This window comes from Colossoma macropomum, unplaced genomic scaffold (assembly GCF_904425465.1).
Source record: "Colossoma macropomum unplaced genomic scaffold, Colossoma_macropomum, whole genome shotgun sequence".
NCBI classification, from domain to species: domain Eukaryota; kingdom Metazoa; phylum Chordata; class Actinopteri; order Characiformes; family Serrasalmidae; genus Colossoma; species Colossoma macropomum.
The window spans coordinates 21,706,345-21,726,350 of record NW_023494800.1 but is presented as its reverse complement, the minus strand read 5'-3'; the positions used below and the strand labels follow the sequence as shown (position 1 = coordinate 21,726,350).

At 40.4% G+C, this 20,006-nt stretch overlaps 1 protein-coding gene across 2 annotated transcripts in view; it reads right to left on the bottom strand.

The window, feature by feature from the left end:
* The window catches only part of ndst1b (N-deacetylase/N-sulfotransferase (heparan glucosaminyl) 1b), a 92,553-nt gene extending 72,840 nt beyond the window's left edge, over positions 1 to 19,713 (bottom strand). For both annotated transcript variants that reach the window (XM_036588601.1, XM_036588602.1), the window contains exon 1: positions 19,487 to 19,713. The gene's annotated coding sequence lies outside the window, so the exon portion shown is untranslated. The remainder of the gene's footprint in view (positions 1 to 19,486) is intronic.
* Positions 19,714 to 20,006: the final 293 nt, after the last annotated feature.

Here is a 20,006-nt window from a genome sequence, read left to right as displayed (position 1 = left end):
TGGATGCGTTTAGTGAAATTAAACAGGGATTACACAATATCACATGGTTTACAAACGTGCTCAGCACAGAACTATAGTTCAGCTCATTAATTCAACCGAAAATAAACATTTCAAAACAGAAAGTAAAGGAAAAACAAAATTTCCTTAAAGTTTCTGACAAATTAATGCCTTTTTTCCTTTAAGTCATTATTTTGAGTGAATGAGTCAAAGTTTGAACCTGAATCAGGTTCAAACCTTTTTCCCCATTTTGTGGAGGTGGAAACGTGCTTGCATACACGTGCGATAAACACCTGGTTATGTTGTTCTGATCATATGTTAATTATAAAGCTGCGTCTGTGTTCATTTGCATGGATGTTCTCAGTAGATAACCTGCTAAACTGACTACCCCCACTGGTGCAAAGTGTTGGGAGACTGTCTGTAAACCAGAAGGAACGTAAACACAAGAGCAAGATATCAAGATAAATCAATATGTTGACATAAAAAACAGCTCAGAATAGACAGGTTCCTAGAAACTCCTGAAATTGTTTCAAATTTGGTTTCTTTTACAGGAAGGATTTTTCCAGGGTTTGTCCAGAGGTTTGTCCTGAGGTTGCAGTATGTTGAAATCGGAATTTTCTCAACAAATTTGAGGAAATGTTCAGCATTTCGATACACTGAACATTTCTTCCCCAGCAGAGATGTTCCTCGTGCAGTGAAAGAGATACAGATTTAAAAAAAAATAAATAAAATAAATAAATAAATAAATAAAAAATAAATTCTGAACAGCACAGCACCCGAGCCATCCATCACTCCTCAAAACGGCACCGCTATCAGCTCTGCGTGAGAGAGGCCACAGAGATTATGACAAGCAGAGGAAGATAGAAAGCACTCCATCCTATTACAATTTCAGATAACGGTTTAGAGGACGCGTAGCGTAATGCATTTAAATGCAAAGCAACATCAAAGCCATTACTGCTGATCATTTCAATAAAGCCAGGACAACATCGCACTTCTATTACTTGATCTGTACCGAGTGGTTTCACATGCTCTTTTTCAGAGCCAAAGCTGAGAGAAGCCCTGACATTCCAGCATAGGAATTCTGTATGGGTGTGATGCTCTAAAACTACAGCTACGTTTGGATGCAAAACAACGTTAGCTACAGCTTTTTTTCTTTACAATGGCATCAGCAAAGTGCTGCCACTAGGAGAAGAAAAACTGTGTTTTTGCACATCAGAAAGACATTTTAGCTGACAAAATGTCATGAATGGTGTCCTCAGGCTGCAATTTCAAATTCCATCAGCAGCGCTCCAAGTTTTTCATTACCTATTGTATGACCGGAGGACGACTCAACAGAAAGCAAACCAGTGGGAATAAGACAGCGAGCGCCAGAAAGTTTTTTGTAATTCAAGTTCTTTTCTTTTTGTCTTCTTGCAGTGGGTTGGCCACGGTGAAGACAATCCGTGAGGGTGCACATGGGAACGCGCGGATACCGAAGGCCTATCGTAATATCACTGTAGGCTTCGGAGAGCTGGCTAAATCATTCCTGGTGCAAATACCCATCTCGGATGTCAGCGGAGGAGTAGGGCTAATGGTTCTCCCCCCCCCCAGAGCCAACGTGGAATGCATCTCCCAGTTGTCTGGCTGGATGAGCAGCTGGAGGGGCGGACAGAGCTGCAGGAGCCGTCCTGCCGCTCCACTTGGAGATCTGACAGCGCAGGATCCATTTACATGCTTCAAGCTGGGCCTCGGAGAACCCTCCCCCCATTCTCCCTGCGTTTCTGGGATGGAGGCTGGCCCATTCCCAACTCCTCAGCCTCACCCAGGTTCCGAAATTCTTATTTTATGCACACTCACGAGTCACGATGCCCTGCCCGAGCTTTACGACACCGCAGGGAGATCCACCCAGATAACATACTTAAGCACAGTGGAAAAGTAAAAAGGTCTTCGGCAACTCATTCATAAACCAGAGGAAACCAATGTGAAGCAGTGCTTGATAAGACCATTGAAGGAAACATCTGGCAGCATCTTCACAAAACATTTTTCCAACAAAAGTATGATGCATAGCAAAAAACTGCAGGAAAAAAAAAAAAAATCTGTAAAGCCCCAATTATGGCCACTGTCCATTGTCATAGACACCATATTTAGGCATGCAGTTTGCATGATGTTGATTGTAGTGGTATAAACTTCCATTACTTGTTAGTTATATTAGCCTCATAGCTCCAGAGCAAAACTAAAACAGGCATACTTAAGGGGGAAGGTGGACATAGGGTCATTTCTATCTGTCTAATTAGTCCTTTTTTCTAGTCACAAAAACTGTGCAATGCCACACTTGTATGTCATTGTAAATCATTAATACTTTAGCATGATTGTGAAGGGCGAGAAACAAGAACAATCAATACCAAAACAAGAAAAACAGCAACAACAAGGAGCACTAAAAACCGATATTGGACTATATGTACTCCCCAACAAGACCAAACAGTCAAAACAGGAAATGCTGGATATCATATCAAATCGTAAGGTACCTGACAATTCCCACCACTAGTAAGGATGATGCACAAACAAGAGACGTTATCCATTTGAGAGCCAGGCTTGTGCTTCAAGGCCAAACATCCTTACTGTGTAACTCTAACATTCAGAACACATTTTGGAGAGAAGCAGGACCACCTCTTATTAATTTATCCACCATATTCAAATTACGATATTAACGAAGACAAGGTAACTTCTGATAATGAAGACTGAGCTTGTTTGCCACAACAGAAAAAAGCCTGCATTTCTCATATTGCAGCATTGCAAGCGTTGTTCCAGTGAGATTTTTTCCCCCCAAAAAAATCTTCACAGTGCATCTAGCAAGAGGCTTGGAGACATGCATGTAAGCATGCATAGTTTAATGACTTGCCTGGATGCATGTTCATGAATTAATTATTTTTTGGTAGCTCACAACTCTGAGAATCGCGACTCGTCGCCTACGCACGCCATCCCAACAGAATAAACTTTCTACCAGATGAGAGTGTGGTGGTCTGATTAACAGCTCGGTGCTGCAGGACACACGGGGGAATGGCCAAGACTAGTGCTTGACAAACTCTCCTCTATTAGCTAATGGTAATGATTCATGGAGAAGTTAGAGATATGGCCCCAAAAGCGTCTGTAAGCTTCGTGCCTGTCCTTATGAGTCAGACCTTTTCCCTCGCCATGTCTTCTTGCTTCAAATCTTCCATGACCATCGTTCTGCAGCTATGCAATATTTACAAAAATATGTGCAAAAACTAAAATGTAAGGTGTTTTGTATAACACCATCACAGTCTTTTTCCTATCTCCATGTTTTGAGCCTCTTCTGGATGACTCAAGATGAGAAACATTTTCCACCTCGGTTGGTTAAAATGGCTGTAAATAAGTGGGAAGCGCTAGATTTCACATTTAGAGGCTTTCACGGCACCTCGCGAACGAACGCAGTAAGACCCCTCTCTTCCTTTCTGCAGATTTACACTTTCCCTAACAAATGTAGACAGCAGAGGAAAGGAGAAATTACCCACTCCATGCTGATGCTGCTTCATATCGGATGTGCCTGTGGGTGCAGGGCAGTGGAAACTAGAACAACAAAGGCAGACACTTAAAAATTCAGATGGGGAAAAGAAAACGGTCCTCGCATCAGCAGTTCCAAGGCACAAAGCGTAGATGTTGGGGTAAAGGCAGAGGATAAAGACTTACTTGACAATTCAAGCTTATTTCAATTTTAAAAAAATGGATAGCTCAATAGCTAGGCTTCAGACTTGGCTATCCAGGCCTCGCTGTGTTTGTGTTTGGGTATTGGGACTAAATCGCAGAGAGACTGCAAGCCGGCTAAGCAACCACTAATTTGCAACAACGGGAGTCTCCAGGGATGGTGGTGGAGATAATTACATAGAGTTAATGAAGAGATCAGGGAGACATGCACTGATGAGCCCTTCAGGAACTGGCTGATTTGAATGAGTACAGAGGTTTCCCTTGCTGCAGAAGCCCAGGAGCCACAGAGGAATGAAAGTCCTGCTAAAACAGTGGTCACCAGCTCCAGTCCTGGAGATTTACCTTCCTGCAGAGTCTAGTTCCAATCACAATCAGCCACACCTGCTCCAGCTCATCAGCTTCTTCTGGTTGGATCATTTGCTTTAGTATTAGGTAAGAAGGGGCAGCATGTTAGATGCAGGTTGGAACTAAACTCTGCAGTAAAACAGATCTCCAGGAGAAGAGCTGGTAACCACCGGCCACTGGTGAGAGAAAAACTTCTGAAAATGTTGACAGACAAAGTTTAAACAGGTCTTTAACAAAGTGTTAAAATCTCAGTCTTTCCAAATAATCTTAAATGGTAATGAAACAGAGAAATGGTGATTAAAACACTGGCCAGCACAGAGGTGTGCTTTTGAGCAGAAGCAGGGAAAATGTTGGTAGTGTGTAACTATTTTACGGTTTCTACGAGACATAAGACAAGAGATTTGTAATAACTGTTCACGCCAAGTATCAAAACAGTGCACAACACATAAGAACTTAACTACTACAGGTGAGACCACTCCTTGCAGAAAAGAGTGAATGAAGTCGTCTATAGTCACAGTTCTTGAAATGACAAAAATTCACAAACTACAGCATCAAAGTGCAAAGAACAGCTAAAAATAATGACTCATTGACTTGGATGAACAACCGTTCTCTGTTGTTGAGGACACTGGACATTTCATGGCCCATAGTGTAACCGACATACTGTAATCATTTTAGTAAGTTTACTTTATGCAAACTGTTTTTATTTCTTGTCAGTTTTTTTTAAGTTTCCGGTTTTCAGCCCTGAATTTCAGTTTTGGCCAAGGATCTTCACTTCGGTGCGTTGCCGTTAAAAACCACCATCACAGAACTTCTCATCAGAAGAAGCAGCGGTTTCACTTTTACTCAACACTTTGATTCAGCTTCCTTTCGACTAGCTCTGTTGCAGATCTCACAAGCAACCAAACTTTTACACAAAATAAAATCGAGGGGCTGAGAATGGCTGGCTCGTAAGGTTACAGTAAAGCATGGGAGCCACACAAACAGAGATTTCCCTCTTATAAAGGCCAGTGGACTTGAATGCTTCCATCACCCTATTCACATTTCATTGCTGCTCGCCATAACAATTCACCCATTTGTCAGCTCTCCAGAAAAACGATGACGACAAGGGAGAAAAACAAGTCACTTATTTCGCCAGCGCTCTTGACATCTGAACTCAAATCGCCTGCTCTGCCAAAGTAATTAAAAGTGTCTCTGTGCCAGGATAGTGTAAAGACTGCCACTTGGGCTGACAGGCAAGCAAAAAAAGTCTCTTCTATGGCAGTAAACACTGAGCTTATTCTCCTGCTCTTTATGGATAATGATGCACATAATCCATTTCTGAGCCATAACGTATTTGAGCAAGGACACCGAGGTCTGGTGTCAGTCCAGTGCATCGCCCATTCGGTTTGCTCTTGAATGACCGCTTTTTTCAATGATAAGCAAGTTTGCTGACCTTTTCTTGACTTGCTTAGGATGCTTTCATTCCCCAAAGCCATTGAGCTGTGTAAACAAATTGATGCAACTTCACTAGGCAAACATCACGAACCAAGGACAAAATCTGAACTCATTATTACTTCGCTAAATATGGCACAATCCTGCATAATTCCGATGCAAAGCGTGACAAATCATTAAACGGTTACTTAATTAAAGGAAGACCACACTGACTACAAAAACAAGAAAAGCAGCAGCTGTTGTGGACTGTTAATGCCCATGGACTCACGGACACTTTAGTCGCTCATCATTAGAGATGTAAACACGCTCCTTCTGCTAGAACTGTGCCACTTGTTGTGCTCATCATACAATCTATTCTAAGCTTCACAATATACAATTTCCATCTCATTGAAGACTGAATTTCACCAGCGTGGCACAACACAGAAAACCAATGCTATACACTACACCTGAGGCCTGATATAAACAAACAAGAACTCTACATCGCTGGGCGAAATATTGCATCTGTGGCATGACAAGACACTGGCAGCTTAAGGGGAAGGCAAAACACCACGCCACTGCAAATAAATAACCTTGCAATATATTTCATCTATCTCGCCCCATTTGCAAAGGACGACTCGTTCAAGATCCAATACCATGGCACAAATAAAAACACGTTCAAACACGTCTTGAAATAAAACCATCAGCAGCTGGAGGGAACAGGTCGCAGACCTCAGCCAGGGAACATGGGGTTTGAAATCCTGCAAAGCTATTGTACACTTGTCAGTTAAGATAAGAACATCCAGTATAGCAGTGTGAAACAGCGCGCCGGCACATGATGAAAGGGTGTTTGATGGGACCCTTCACCGTGCAAAGGTTACTAAAAAATAATACACACACACAAAAAAAAGACAAGAACTGAACATTTATGAAATCTCATTGTTCTGCTGTAACAGCTTCTCCACCAAATTCTTCTCCAAGATTCCTGCAACATGATGCTTCTATAGCTGCAACAAATGATCATTTCTGACTGACTGTGCATTATAATTTTAATAAATCAATTCATCTAAAATCTTGCCAGGCCAACTAATCTGGCATTTTAATGTATTATATTTTTACAAATGGTTTCATTTTATATGTTTTTTTTCTTTATGAGTGTACAATATCTCTCAGTAAAACTACCATTCAATATTATTTGTGCCAAACGAGTCAAACCTTTATTATGATGGGCCTTATTTGGGTCATGTTAGTAGATCCACTCTCTTCAAAGCCAACATAAAAATGTGGCTCTTTCCGCAGTTTAATCTGTATTTTTCGTTAATAACATGGCTTTTTGACGCCGTTGTTGCATTTGTTTGACATGTAAAGAAAGTAACAAAGTCGGACATTTGTAGATTTTAATTGGTCTCACAAACTACATTTTTGATTGAGAAAACTCATGAATAGGAGGAACAGAAGTCATACTTCAGGTGTTATCGTTGCTCTGATAAACCCAGTCAATAATAAGTGCTAACTGTTCTGAACCGCACTTAGATTTTTTCAGAGAGAGCGTACAAACACATTCACAGTTCATCCAACAATCCATCTTTTATACAGTGATGGAAAAACAGTAGCATAGAAAATGGCAGTGGCACAATGTGAAAAATTAAAACAGCACATTCTGATACATTTTACTGTGGCCAACATGGAAATCCTAACTGCTCTGGTGGCAGATTTAAACAGGTTTTAGGGGGCCATGACCAAATTATGACAATGGAACACAGTTTTACACCAATTCTAGCACCAGTGATGTGGCATTTAGACTCCTATTGACTTCTAAAAATGCCTCAAAAATGCACAAGCTGCAAGGCAATTTGCATATCTAATCACGCAACCCTTTTCATGTAATCTAGAAAAGTATTCAAAAATTTATATTACTAGTACAAAGGATAATGTGACTAAAATGTTGTTCAGTTCAAATGGTATTCAGTTTAAATTAATTGTCTTGGTATGTACTGTCCAGCAGGTCATGAACTCCTCTGCTTGATAATCTATGGTCATTCCTTAAACGCTGTATCAAAGCAGTGAACTATATGGTAAGGTCATTGTCTCATAGGGGATCTGGGCCATCATTCAGTCAGTAACAACTGTCCACGGTCCAAATCACTGTACTGGCATTTAATCACATCCTGTTCACCATTTGTACAAGTCATATGTGATGACAGATTTTCATACTGGTACACTACAATGACAGTAATGCCAGTCGCCCCGTTCCTGGCGCGTCTCGTGTATCAGGAGTTTACCCAGTCATCGGTGCATTTTCACACACCTGGGAGATTTGTTTGGAGTCAGCGGTGACGCACAGCTAATACGAGCGATGTCAGTGGATGCCACCTGTAGTGGCGTTGAGCTGCACAGCTCATACCTAGTGGATTACAGGATCACACACAGATTAAAACATTTATCGCTCAGTGTCAGATTTGCAGCTGGGTGGTGCAGCAGACTCACACACAGACAGGTGTGTTTGAATCCTCACAGCTTTCTCACATCAGTGGACCTGATGTGCCTTTTTTGTTCAGCATTGCCTTTCGCAGGTCCAACAGGAAGATCTGGCTTGCTTCATCCTTCCAGAAGCCTTGGACAGGCATCAGCCCGCAGCCGCCGGAACAGAAACAAATCTGTCTTACAGGAGCTGGGCCAAAGAGCGTGGGGATGAAGAGCCAGACACAGAGAGGGAGGCACACAAAGGCAGAAATGTAACAATTAAAATCAACCCCACAAATATAATAGGGCTGTCACCATCAATTATATTAGTAATCGACTAAGCTACTAATTATTTTGACAATTTATTAAGTAATCAGAGTTTCCTTTTTTTTTTTAAGAAAGCCAAACTATAAAAACGGCCTTAACTGAACAATAAGAAACCATTTCAAAGAAGTTCAGAGGAAAAAGATAACTAGGAACCGTAAATAAATTAAAATAAATAAATAAATAAATAAAAAAACACTACGTGGCAAACATTGCATCTAAATTGGTCGTACACCAAGCTCTGTGAGTGTACACCAAGTGAAGCCAAAATGAGACTTAAAAGGGGGAATTTAATTGATTTTCAACATTTTTGCACAATTTTGTCACTGAGATGTAAATAAAGTAAGTCAGAATGGTTTGATGTGAGATGGTACATTGTAGAGAAACGTACCAACTCAACTTCATTTAAAGTGGCGGTGACAGGAACCGGTGTCATGATGTTTAAAGCACAATTATACAGTCATATGCCAAAGTTTGGGTGCCATATCCTCTATAGAGAAAAGTTAAATATGGCTTTTCCTGCAATTTTTAGTGCACAATTTGTATTCATTCGCTGAGTTTAACAAAGAATATAAAATGCACTGTAACTTTTGCACAGCCCACGTTTTAGTATTTTCCCTCAATATGTTAAATTCAGCAAATAAACAGTAACTGTGCATTAACGTGTGCAGAAGTCTTCGCTGTAGAGGATGTGTTAACTTATTTTCACTTAGAAAATCAACAAGACATGCAATTTGACTGGGGCACCCAAACTTTTGCATACAACAAGTGTCATTTTATTTTTCCTTACAACACCTCTCTTATATGTATCTGCCATGAATGTACTTAACACATTTCAGGCCAAAAGCTTATTTCAAAGTTACTGTAACAATGTCTCCGGCATCCAGAGGTGTGTAAAAACATTTTGTAATGGAGCTTTTAGCACCATTAAACACTTGGATTACATCCTAATAAGTTGAATTATGCAGACGCTTTTAAAAACTGGCAAATTTCCTCTTTAAAACATGCATTATTACAGCCAACTAATGACTGAAGATTGATTGCATAGATAAACTGATGATTTGCAAACCAAGAATCAGGTTATCAAGTTTAATCAATGAACTGTGACAGCCCTGATATATAATGTCCAGTCTAAAGTGCAGGTGTAACTGGTGATGACGAAAAAGGTTTTGCTTCTGTGGGGCAAAAAGAGCCGGCACCCAAAGAGTTGGTTCATCTCCTTACAATGTCAACAGCCACAGACATCTTGACATGCACCAGAATATAAACAACTGCTTTATGACAATTCGGAGCTCGAGCAGTTGTTTGTCATCCAAAATGCTGCCCATCTGTCAGGAAATGTGAAGGCGTTTTTAAAGACAAATTTAACTCAGCACAGACTGGCTGGTGAGAATCTTGTCTGAGCTCTCCTAATGAAATCAATCTGCGACTGAAGAGCTTGCTGGAAACGAGAGGAAAGAAACACGATGACCAGATGGCATAATTTGGACAAATTTGGGACCTGGAACCTTCCCACTGCATTACTAATTTTGGGCTTTGGAATATAAAAGATTTCATCAGGCAAGGATTAACTATTAACATTTAATATGTTCTGATTGTTGCTGCTGCCGAAGAAAGGAATCAAATCCGTCTAAATATAGCAAGGAAAACAGTCTTGCAGCTTTAAAAAAAATAGTTATCTGTCATGGAATGTGTAGATACGCTCATAAGAGTCTAAACTGACCATTATATAATGAACAGGATAAAAAATTCTAAACAAACATCCTCCACGCTAAAGTAGCAGAGAAAAAAAGAACAATAAAATACAAGATTTGAGCACTTCTGTTAGTGCTGATAAGAACGCTGCGATTGAAGTTTGTCTGTATCACGCTGAAAGTGCCGATGGTTGTGTTTTGACCTCGGCGCTTGCATGTAACCGCGCAGGCAGCCTATTAATGAAGTGGAGCGTCTCAGGCGTGCCAGGAGATAAGCGCCCAGCTGCTGATGTACTCCAATGACAAGGAGTTGATATTCGGGCGAGCTGAACACAAACACGGCCGTGTTGACGGAGAAGCAAAGCGACAGCTTGCTCAGTGTTGGTTCCAGTGGATTCGGAGGAGGGGGGGAAGGATAAGAAGGCCAGAATTTGGCAGAGCCCCTGCAAAGAAGACAAATTGTTATGCAGTCTCCTGATTTGGCACACCGCGTCTGGAGATTAATTACTCTTTTCTGCGTGCTTAACAGAACGAGCGCTGGAGGGGAGAAACCTAGTGACCGGCAGTGAAGGCTAGGAGCCTGGCCCTTAACGTCTGCCAGCGGGCACCCAGAGAGCAGGAAGCCAACCAAGTGCCCCCAAAGATAAGCACTGCAAGGGGATATCAAAGCTGCCTTGGCAGGACTGGTAGGAACGTTTCGAGCAAGGACGTACCAATATGGAATTTCTGGACTGGTGAAACAATTGATAATTAACACGTTTTTGACCTTTACAGACACCAGTAACAACCATTTGTTTACTCTTCAAAAGGAACTCACACTATAACTCGTGTACGCAAAGATTAAAGGTTGGATCACTGATTCATTTACATTAGCATGACAAAGCTAAAACAGACATGACAACTACTATAAACATCTATATTATTATTATTACTACTACTATTATTATAATTATCATTATTATTATTATTATTATTATTATTATTATTATATCAAAATATATTATTTCGCATAGGTCCAGAGCCACCCACAATGATAAATGCATTGTTAGATGTCTTGCCAGTGTTTGCTATAAAAGTGGCTTTCTGGCCTAGACAGGGAATCGGCTCCCATGTGTGGGATGGTGGCGTTATCCACTATGCAGGATTCTACAGTTAGCTTTTTAATTTAAAATAAACAGACGCACACAGATAAGTCTATGAGCACAAACTTCATTTTTTTTTTATTCTCTTCTTTTTATTATTCATATCACAGTATGTTCAATTTAGCAATCAGATTTTTCTTACATGGTCCAAGGACTTGATGATTACCTGAACAACATTACAAATTATCATTTAAGGTCAGCCGGTTTTTAATATCAAGCCATTAAAGCTTGCTAAATCAACATACATGGCAGTAATTCGATGGGGCCTTACACAGCCTGTTCATACAGCATCATTCAACGACAGTGACACACATCATGAAAAAAAATCTGCAGGTTTGTATTCAAGCACAATAAATGCTGATAATGAGGTGGTAAGCGACTTGCATTCGTCTGTACTTGCATTGGTGCTCCTAACTCAAAATGCTGTTTGCATTTTTAACGAATGAAGGAGTGTTTTGCTCACACTGTAGAACCATTTTGAAGAGAATGGAACGACTACACATACATCAGTGTGTGCACAAGCTAAAACTAGAACACCAAATACAGGTCGTAATTCCAATACTGGACTCAAAGTAACACTTAAATTAAGAGATGCGGCCGATCCCGATATCCCATATTTTTCACATTCTGGGACGACATCCACCCAGATTAGAATTACAGAGAAATGTTATATTATTTTGAAAAGGGTATTACAAATAAAACGCAGATATTTTAATCGCAAAACGCCTAAACATCCTGCTCTTCTGGAGTACAATACATACATCATCTAATATCAGTTCAAAATACTGGCAAAATCTACACATTCGTCTGATGCACAAATTTATTTTTTTACTTTCCCGGTTAACAATGAATTATATACCGGCCACTGATCTATTGAGCACCCCTGCTGGAGGAGTGAAAAATAAAAACGGAGCTTATTCGCAGAAGTGAGGAAGGGCGGTGAGGACAGGAGTCTGGGGCATGCAAAAGTGGCTCATTTGTGTCTGTGGGAGCACAGATAATAAAGGTGTCTCAAAACACAGGCCCAGAGATTAGCCTATATCTCACCTGAGTGCTCTCCTACAGTCTCTGCAATCACTCCAGCCCTGATAAGTATTTGTTTCAGCACAACCATTCCTTTGCAACTGATGGGGAAGTAACATTAGAAAACACTCTACCCTAACACGGTTCTGGATTTAGAAACCTCTTCCTTTAAACTCACCACTGGTGATGGGAGGGGTTAGCCATAATATAAAGATGGGGCATCCGGCCTTGCCCTGGAAAACAGACTAGAAAATGTTTACATTTAATTCCATCTATATAATCAATTGCATCAGGATTTTTAATAATAAGAGTGTTTTATGAAAGCCACTTAAGCATAATGTAAGCTACCAGTCAATTCCCAGTAACATTAAAGGATTACCAAGCAAAGCAGTCGGTTGTCCATTACATGGACAGCACCACCGTAAGAGAGCAATAGAGGTAATTGCTTGTATTACTTGGAGTTGAGACATCGGCCCAGGATTAAGAGAGAGATTCCCTGCTGTTTCCATGCCATTATGAGTGATTGCACAGAAAAACCACCATGGAGCTTCTCAGCTGTAGAACTTGGTAATGTACAGTATCCTATGGGCATTTGTCTGTTTTATACTAGTCATATTTTTCACTGTAACACAGTGGTGTGCTGTAGTAAAACAGCATTATGTAGAAGGCTCCCACAGTGCAACAGAGAACAGGGCTATGGCACCGGCTCAAAGGAATCCCTTTATGACTTTGAAAATATGTCTACAGGAAGACACCCATTTCCACCCTCTTAAACTCTCTCCTTCTTCGAATAGCAAGCCCTACATACTCAAACCTCTCCCAATACTACAGTCCAGAGCTGTTTGTCTTCATGTGCTGGAGATGTGGCGCTTCCCAGACAAAGGGCACCCGAAAAACAAAGCCTCCAGGATGCAGCAAAGGGCAAAATGCTTTACCACAGCCACGAACACCTAGCATTTTCAATGCCTTGTTGTTATTTCTACAATGAAGTGACAGGAAGTGTAGCAAAAAATGCTTATGGATAACCGCAGCAGTTCCCCAAGATAATTTAAAACATGAGCAAACCCTGACGTACTTAAAGTGGAGGGAAAAAAAGTCAGTCATTGAAAACTATGTCATATCTGTGAAATCTCTCAGAAGGTTTTGTGATGTAAAATTTATTGTCCTACAAATCAGCGCCTGTACCATCCATTAGTCTGCTTCAGCACAAACTTCTAAGCTCTGCTGCCTGTGACTTGGCTGGAAATCCGTCTCTTCATTCGGCGACGCCTTTAATTACTGATGAGCAATTAACTCATGTCAGCATTTCACGTCAGCTAATCAAAATGCTTGTAAAAAGGAAACATTAATCAAACAGGAAAGCACTCCTGTCATGCAACGGGCTGGCAATTTTCTTGAATTAGGCAGGCTGGAAGGGTACAGGGGAAAAAAAGGTTCCTGAAAGAACACCACCAAACTACGCTCACTGTAAAAGACATGACGGCCATTCAGGAAATTCTGACGCTGACCTGTTCAACTTAAAAGCAGAAGCAGAATGGAACTTAACATACGTAACTTATGTGGGAGTAGAGAAACTTTAGATTGCACTTCCTTGACTGTTTCTCCATGTCATTTCTGAAGGCCGATATCAACATCAAAGGAGTGCGTCATTAATTACGTCAGCTAATACTGAGAATCAGTATGATTAGTTCCAGTTTATTGAACTGCTCACCCCTTCCGAAGAAAACATCACTGATTCTAAGCACTATTTTTGGGATTATCACTTCCATGTGCTTCTAACTGGTTCACAATGTTGCAATGTAATTTTTAACTCAACAGAGATGCACCGATACGGGAATTGTGGGCATGCACCCGATATTTTTCATCCACATATCTGCCGATGCTGATACATTAACATTTTTAACAAAGAAATTGGGACTCTATCTAAATTGACCGGCATTACAAATTATAACAACATTTATTTATGAGTATTACAAATGAAGAAAAATTAATGAAATGCAGCAATTTTAGTACAGTAGCCCAGCGTCAACTAAACATTCTGCTCTTCCAGAACACAATAAATGTATTACCTAATATCAGTTGAAATATTGGTAATATCTAAACATGTATCTTAAGCAAGTACCTGTTGAAACAAATGATTCCATTAGCACAGTGCATCCCTAAAGAATACGATCATGACGTAATTTGCCTGATACCAATATCAATTTCTAATGGTGGTTCGGTCCAAGACCATAGACTCCATCCATGTTCGGGAAACTGGCCCTCAGTGTGACCATCACCATTACTAAAACATTCAAAAACAGACATCAAGAATGAAAGAGATTTAACAAATGTTCAGCCTTGTGTCAAATCAGTATTTTCAGTTTTCCAAAGTGCATTATATAAGACCCCAACTGCCATTAATGTCCTGGGGAGAAAAAAGCTCCATCTCAATAATGTCCACAGTCACAGTGATAATACTGATCAAAATAATTTCCTGGATCTCTTATGTAAGTGCATTTTACAAATCAACTGCCATCATTACACACAAAAAATGCTCTATGCAGCACCACAGAAAAGGCAAAACAGGGAGAGTGCTATAAGGAAAGCTGCAGGAGTCTCAGTCGAATGGTGCTATAAACGCATTCAGATTCTCTCTGCCCTGTTCAATTTGCCTGATTGCTCACGGCAGACCACCCCCTCAGTCTGTGTTGTCATGAGGGGTGAACCCCATGGTGCTGCACAGCAAGAGCTAAAGAGTATTAGTGGGGCTACAGATTGGAGGGCTGGCTGAGGTTGGCTGGGTCCAATCCTATACCAAAGGGGGGTTTAACCTCGGAGGAAAAGAGGTCAGAATATTCCCAGCTGTATAGAACAGTGCTGCACATGCAAAATGTTGTAGGCAACCTGTTTCTGTTTGGTTTTAACAGCTCGCATGAAGCCAAATGAAAGGCTATTGCATATGACAGGGACACAGCATATTGACCTGATTTCTAAATCACAATATGGACAAAATACCACTGTTTTTATACGCATACTGCAGTTGTCATATGCCTTGTAATATACTAAAAATACAACAGCAACACCTTAATGGGACAAAGTTGAAGACTAGACAGCATTCTTATTTTCACTGAAATGATTTACATTTGTTGAAAAGTAATTGCCTTAATTCCCCCAAACATCTAAAGAACATCAATGAGTGGTCAGGATAGTCACAGTGCTCAAACACTCAGTAAGTGGTTTCAGTTTCAATGCAATTTTAGATTCCGAGGTCAGGATCTAATTTAAATTTTCGAAAATGTACGTCTTAAAAAATCCTTGATTCTTACAGACTAAGACTGCAAAGAGGCATGTCCTTGTGTAAAATAGTGATCTTAGAAAACAGTGCAATTGAACTATAAACACAAAAAAAAGTAATGAAAAATAAGATGTATTTAGCTGAGTAGTTTTGATCAATGACAGTGGCTTCCATGAACGATCACAAATAAGAGACACTCAGGAAAGAACAAGGGTCATATGGGCCACAGTTTCAATTTCAATCCATTGGGTCAAATGTTCATTTTATTCAAATTTTTCAATACCATATTGAAATCATTACACCCTTAGGGTGGAAATTCAATACTTCTGTGGTTGGGGCTGAATGATTAACCGCTTTTATAATCAAAATCGCAATTTGAAAGAGTGTAATTTACAAATCACATAGGTTGCAATATGTATAACTGTATCTTACATTAATCAAAGTTGTCTTAAGTTTTAAGTGGGGAAATTTAACATTATAACACAGAGCTTGTGACCTGGCAATCTGGCACAACATTCAGCGCTCAAGTCTCAAACCTGAAAAAATGGACAAAAAAAGGGCTGGAGCCTAATTAATTGAAAAACAATCATATTTAGACAGTCATTCGATAGTAAATTTCAACACCTAAGTAGTCTCATAAGCGTCAGTGAGTCAGTAAGCAGTCTTGCTCAAAAATCTAGACTGGTGATTGGCTGTCCAAAGTCTGTTCCGTATGCGTGATGTTAATGTCAGCGTTTCTTAAATAATTCATGGTGTTCCTTTCATTACTCTGTAATCCAATGCAATGCAAGTCTCTCAACTCATCTTTTTCTGATTTAAAATAGGGTATTGAAAAGAAGTATTGTTCAGAAATTGATATCAGAGTTAAGGTACAGGAACTGAACCGTTTTGAACAATACCCAGCCTTAGTGCAGACTCACTACTGTGAATGCTGATTTCACAGTAATGACTATCAAATGGTACACTGTACAGCTCTAGGGCACATTGTGCCTCACAATATTTCAGTAAGTAGCTGCTAAAGGAATTTTTCCAGATATGTCCTTTGCTTAGACGGAATATTTCATACGTCTTATGTGGGAACCCACCGCAATGCTCTGCAAAATCAATTCGGGAGGGAAGCACATCTGATGAAATAAAAGCAAGCGTAGCATATTCTCTCAGACACAACCATTATATTAAAAAAGCCATGCACACTCAAAGTTCACCTCTCAGAGTCCGGAGGTACTAACCTCAGGCAGTCTGGAATCTTCCATTACTGACTGGAGGTCTCACTCACACTCCCTGTAGCATTGTTGACAGGGTCTTCACTTCTTTATTGAAAGACTCCATTTGATATTTATCTTGCTGGCTGTAGGGCTGAGCCATTCATTTCCATGCTCTCTTGCTCTCTCTGTTGCTCTCTAGTCTCATTCACATTCAAACTGAGGAGATGTATAGCTACCCAAACTAGGCAGGGGCGTTCATGTCTCCGGCTATTCAACTGTGCTGTCTCAAAGAGCCCATCTTTTCTCACCATAGAGATTGGTAACCTCTTCGACCCTTACACAGCTTCAGAACTGAAGAAATGGCAGCTCTGCCTTAACCTCTGAAACAAACCACCACGGATGTCCCTGGTTACTAAAACGCAGTTTTGTATACATGAAAAGATGCTGGACTACCACTGCACTGAATCACCAACAGGGAACTTAAAAAGCTATACGCCTCAAGCCAATATTTCTCAGAAACTAAAAGGTGAATGACACTCAGACAATTCGTTGCTGTCCGCTGAGCAAAAGAAAAGATGGTTATAAAACCATGAACATGATTAGAACAGTACTTGAGTGAAGTTCATCAAACTCGATTAGTGGAAGTTTTGAACCGAACAGAGAATAAAAAATGTTGGGTCTATTCTACGTAGTCTGTTTTTGAGGCCTCTTCTAGCTGGACTTCTTCAAAAGGTGCTTAGTCTATCTAATAATCTTCATAAGACGCCTTAAGACTCTCCTTACTTTATCAGCACTTTACTGTTTGGCTTATAATGCAGCTTAGGCTTATTCCAGAACCAAGCCTGGCTATATAAGCATTATGTCATGTAAGCATAAAAGCAAAAAAAAACCTGTTAGCATAATGAGATAGACCTACACCTATATCTCCAAGCCACAAAGACAGATTATCTGATACATCACACCCACATCTGATACATGTGGTGCACCAGCCAATGTGGCAGTCCTTTCTCAGGTTTAGAGCACAGTCATTTCAAACATCAGGATGACAACACATTTGCAGCGCTTGTAAAAGAGTTATGAGGTTTCTTGTTACCTATGTAATCCCCTCAAGCAACCAACAACACATACAGAGCTGGGCTACACCTTTGTAGGGCAGCTTTTCCAAAACAGCTGCACCACAGCAGTGACGGCAACTAAAGAAAATATACCTGAAAATGGTCCACACCCTCCACAGAACAGCCCATAGACACACATTTATAAGCTCATTCATTTAAGGGGAATCCAACAAAATTTCCAAAATTCCTGCATGATTAAATTGTTTAGACGTAAATAAAGCCTTTCAGAGTGGTTTGCTGTGAAATGCTCCATTCTATAGAAATTCTCAGAGTCAGAACTGATCACAGTGGTGGTGTTAGGAACCAGATGGCATCTTAATAAATATTAATGCCTCTTAAAGCTACAGCTTTTACATTGAACGGTTACTAATATGTTGCCCAGGACAATGTTTTGAGGTGAAGTTTTGGCCTAAAACAAGTTTTTTTTTCAAAGCAAACCATTCAGGGTGGAGAGGCATTTTAAGGCAAAGTCGGAAGAAAAAAAGGCTAAACAGGACCCTTTTTTCAGATTGACCACTATTTTATCATTATCAGCAGTATGTACAAAACTAAAATGACACATGTATGTTCACAGTTAATTTTGGAAAGCAAACAAAATGGATATATATGTGTTTTAGACATTGTGACCCCTGGTTCCTATCACCACCACTGTAAAGAAATATGAGTGTTTAAGTTTCTTTACAATTAACTATTTCACATCACAACACTCTGTATGACTTTGCTTATGCCTGGCTGGCTGAATTATGCAGACATTTTGAAAAATCTGGTAAATTCCCCTTTAACAAACAACTTTAATTATGTAATATTGTTAAATCGGTTAGTTTTACATCAACAAGGCAAAGTCAGTGAGGACACAACACAGAGGACGATCACATAACGTTAAGTAACAGTTAACTTCTAACAAGACACTTCAGCCAGTCGTGAAACACATTTAGACACATCAAGCTCACTGAAAGACTGCCAAAAGAATGAGCTTAGTTAAGGTGTCTTTATAACGTCCGTGCTTTAGCGAGAGATTAGGGGCTAATTTACCTTGCTAACTTGCTGCCTAGTTAATGTGGGCTAGCTGAAGCATAAAACTCGACGGTTACTAACCTAACACACCAAAGTTTGAACAGGGCAGCTAGCTCGTATGCTAAACCTGCCGTGTCTGACCCATTGTAAAGGTAATGGTTTCTGGCAGCTCTTAGCTTTTACTTAACGCTGGTGTAAAGTAGGTGTTTGAATAACATAGAGGGAGTTAGCTAGCTAGCTAGCTGAGTAACCAGCCCTTTTTAAACAGACTTACAGAAGCTAGACAGTTAGCCGAACAAACAAAAAGTAACTTAAATCCAGAGCTACACAGCTGATGATTGGAAGAGCTACACTTTCCTTTCCAGCTAAGCTAGCGATTTAGTTGACATTAGCTGCTTACAGTTCTTCAAAGCTGAAGCCAGACAGCTGCCTAACTATGCAGCACCAAACAGGAGGTCGGCAGTGTTAAGTTAGCCGGTCCTGAGGTCCTCAGTTAGATTAGACTATGAGCAGATTTCCACATTGTTCTCTCCTCATTCCTTCACGAAGGCAGTCTAGCTAGCAGGCTAGCTAGGTTTGATGAGGGATTCATCAGAGCCAGAGCCACAGCCAGCACTGGCATTTGTTAAAGCAGCCAGTTAGCCAGAAATGCTACACGCAACATAACGGACTGCTAACGTTTCCCACAGAATCGGGTTGTTGCTCGTATGCCTGCTAGCGAAGCAGCTACACAGCTATTCAATCAAAACCCAAAAAACATAAAGACCGTTGTGCTCACCCATTCACTGTCTTTGTCAGAAGCAGTTGGATGCAATGCCTTGAATATATCCAGTCAGTCTGGGGAAATGAATGATATTAGAGCTGCATTTGTGCGCTTGCGTCTCCTCCGACTCCAGCAGAAGTGGGGCGTCCCGGTTTAAATGTGGAGAGGCTTTCCTGCTGGCAGACCCAGAGATAAGTCTTCTCCCTCTCTCCCTCTCTCAGCTCCAGCTCACCGTTACAAACTCCACCAGAGGGGAAGAGCTGCACTGCGCTGGCGAGGCGCTAGAGGGCGACAGTTTACTCTCCAGTCAGCAGCACTAAGTGAATTAGCAGTAGGTTTTTTAAATTGGGTAATAACCACATCAATGCAGAGAAGCATGAGGACATAAGGACAAGGATAAAATAGAAAACGTTTTTCAATGGGGTAGAGGACAAGTTAGATATGTATTATGGATAGAAATAGTTTTTATAGCCTTTTCGTTCTTTGAATTTTTAATTGCCATAAAATAGTGTTTGAATTCCAAGACAGAGACTGA